The sequence below is a fragment of the Aulostomus chinensis genome, chromosome 4, assembly GCF_037954235.1.
Source record: "Aulostomus chinensis isolate RoL2024-O1b breed Wild chromosome 4, RoL_Achi_v1.0, whole genome shotgun sequence".
NCBI classification, from domain to species: domain Eukaryota; kingdom Metazoa; phylum Chordata; class Actinopteri; order Syngnathiformes; family Aulostomidae; genus Aulostomus; species Aulostomus chinensis.
The window spans coordinates 21,543,051-21,546,601 of NC_141323.1; the positions used below are offsets into that span (position 1 = coordinate 21,543,051).

General features: G+C 46.9%; 1 non-coding gene across 1 annotated transcript; it reads right to left on the minus strand.

The window, feature by feature from the left end:
• Nucleotides 1–2,873: 2,873 nt before the first annotated feature.
• Nucleotides 2,874–2,955, minus strand: trnas-aga (transfer RNA serine (anticodon AGA)). Its single transcript has one exon. It is a non-coding gene; the product is annotated as a tRNA-Ser (tRNA).
• Between the last annotated feature and the right edge of the window lie 596 nt (nucleotides 2,956–3,551).

Consider the following 3,551-nt stretch of genomic DNA (forward strand, 5'->3'; position numbering starts at 1 on the left):
CCCCAGGAAAAAGCCACAGGCCCAACCCATGCCAGGACCCATAGGAAAGCATAGGAGCAGCAACCCCCACCCAGAAGCAACCCACAGAGAGACGGGGCAGAGATGACCCCGGTCCTGCCGGGCACTCCCCCCCCCCACAGCATGAGCAGAGCCCAGGGGCACAGGGCCCCTCCGGCCCAAGACCCGACCAGAGCCCCCCAAGGGGTCCGCCAGCGGCGAGGCCGACACTCACCCACACCCCACACCCAGGCGGGGCAGCCACAGCCCACCACAACGACCAGGCCCACCGCCCCCGAACAGAGTTACCCCCCCCCCCAACCCTCGATCCCCATCCCCTCTACTCATCCCCTGTTCTCCCCCTCCCCCCAGAGCAGGAGGGCTTCAGGCTATAGGGCACCACCAGCCAGCCAGCCAGCCGGGACCCCCCACTCCCCGGAGAGGCCCAGCCCACCCGCCGGGGTGAGTCAAAGGCACGCACGCCCAGGACCGCCACCCCCGGACAAAACAATCATACTCTCATCTTCCTCATTTTAATATTATTAACTTTTGTAACATCCATGGTGTTATGGGTCAGTTTCGACCCTCATATATTTACTTCAACAAAAAGGGAAAGAAGTCTTTTTTTCAGCAACAGAACTTTAATACAAACACAAAATGATAAGCAGAACAAGCCAGAGCCCAAAATATGGATTTGCAAGGTCAAACAAACAAAAACCAGTCAAGCAAATCAAACCAACAGAAACCAACGACTGGTTCACAACAAGGAAAAAACAAAAACAGAGGAAAAGTCTCTGTGTGCAAGAACATGCATGTGTATATTTGTGTGTTTAGATGCGTGTGTGTCAAAAACTGACACTTTTTTTTGACAACATGAGCCAACAGTGGTGGTGTCTGTCAAAGAGGTGGAGCTCTGTCCTTCACCTGCAAGATTTCAGCAGGCAGCTCAGGTCTAGTTTTCTTCACTGTGCCACCATGATAAGTTTCCTCCTGAGAAGTTCTTGTCCAAGGTCATAGCTGGTAAAAGAATTGTCACAGTGATACTGGGACCCTGCAGTCCAGTCGTCATATCCAGGACCACACTGGACATGGCCGTCTTTGTTTGTTTTGTTGTTGTGCAATGTGAGAGAACATGACAGACCATTTTATACCAAAGACAGGCTGTGTGTGTGTGTGTGTGTGTGTGTGTGTAACCATGTTAAATTCTTTTAAATAAATATGTTTCAACCTGCTATTATTTGTATGCTGTATGATTTCTGAAACCAAAAACTAACGCAGGTGTACATACTGCAACCTAAAGTATGGTAATGAGGAGAATGATGAAAAATCCACAAGGTGATCAGAAAATAATAAATGTATTCAGGAAAACAAAATCATCTCTGAACATGTGTGATTGAAATATGTCAGTGGGACTGGCAGAATCTGGCTTTACCACAAAGTGTCTCATCAAGAGATCTGTCACATGCGTCTGCTGGGGAGGGTCAATCTGTCCGTCCACATTCAGATCATTGATGCAACGACTCTGCTATGATCAAACTACTCAGGATGAAACAGACCAATGTGGACATCAAGTAGCAACTCAGCAGCTGATCAACAGAGTCCTAGGTAGAGCCTATTCATCATCCCTGGGTGGGCTCGAACCACCAGCCTCTCTGTTAACAGCCGAGCGCGCTGACCGATTGAGCCACAGAGACTCTGAGTCTCCTGCTTTTCATGAAGAGTTTTCAGGCTAAATTTCAGTGTGAGGTCCACACAGCACATTTGAGGGAACATGAAGGACAGATGAGAGTCTGACTGTCATGGTGAAAGCCTTCAGCACAAGAACTGAAACAACCCCCACAATCTTAACCACCCCAGACCAAACATCATCGTCCAGCCTCCAACCAGAGGTCCATCAGTTATCATGGGAGCCACATGTGGAGTCTGGATTCTTTTCTAGAATGAGACGGCAATGACAGTCCTGCCAAGTGACATCACTGACATGAATGGATGACTTCAGTGCATCCAATTACCAAGTGCACTGCAGCAGTCCTTGTTGCTGTCTGCTGTTGTGTCACAGCAAAGTAAGGAAACAGCCTGACGGTGCTCAGGAGGAAATTCAACAACCTCCAAAGATGGAGGTGAACTTAGACCTGCTCATGTTTACTGTCCTTGATGAACTTGGGCGGTACTCTGGTGCAGGGATGAGGTCATGGAGACGATCTGGGATCAGTCCTGATGTCAAATGGACAAAATGTGTCAACATGAAATAAAATTGGAAACCTATTTGAAGCCTTATTTTGTGTTTGATGGACATTTTTTAAATCTCTAATGACTTGTTTTAACTGAACCTACTGGATCCTGTGGTGCCTGATGAGGAGACAACTTGGGTACAAAGTTGAAGAGGAGGGTTTTTGGAAGGGAGGTGATTTTTTTCCAGTGTTGTAAATCAAAATAACTCCAACGACATGATAGAATTTTCTCAAAATGTCCTGACTAAGATGGATTCCAAACCAAATCAGCTGTCACAAGGGAAAGTCTGCATGTAAACACACACACACACACACACACACACACACACACACACACACACACACCAACTGACATTCCCAGGGACTAAACCAAACCAATTCCTACTTAACCCTAAGCTCCACCTCAGTTTCAGATGAAACTGGTTGAACATGGAACCGTCCCACTTGGAACATTTCCATCACCTTCACCACCACTGGAGTATCAACAAAGATTTTGGTCAACACCAGAATGGTTGAGACAAGACAACAAGCTACCAATCCTCTCTCTCTCCCGCATCATCAGCTGCTACAGCCCTTGAAAGAAAACCTTTGACACATGGACCTACAGTAGGAGCAGATGTTGTCTCCTCTGGAACAGCAGTTTAACGTTGTTGGCAGGACTCGAACCTGCGCAGGGAGACCCCAATGGATTTCTAGTCCATCGCCTTAACCACTCGGCCACAACAACTACACTCCTATGCACATGAGTAGAGGATTGATATTCAACAATTAATCTTCATTGAAGCACAGTAGATTTTTAGAAGAATTAGCGAATTAGCTCCAATGGTAGAGTGCTAGCTTAGCATGTGAGAGGTAGAGGGATCCATGCCCTCATTCTCCAGAATACTTCAGCTTGTTCTGTTGATCAGAGGAGCTGCTGTGTGATGAATGCTGATGTTTGTCCACTGCTGTGATAAAGTGTCACCCTGTTACTGTTACTGACCATTTCAGCTAATTCCCCTGCTAATGAGCACAGCAGATAATGCAGCTTGACCTTCATGCATGGTTGGATGAGCGTCACCAGGTGAAGCTTCTCTGGTTGACCAACATGTGGAATCTCTTTCAATACTCCAGTGGTGGTTGAAGTGATGAAAATATGGGTTAGTCACTGGGAGTGTGTGTGTGTGTGTTTAAAAAGGCAAAAAAGTATTTTTTTCAGCAATAGAACTTCAATACAAACACAAAATGAAAAGCAGAACAAGCCAGAACCCAAAATATGGATTTACAGAGGCAGTGTGCTGGGCTCAGAACCCAGAGGTTGATGGATCAAAACCATCCTCTGCT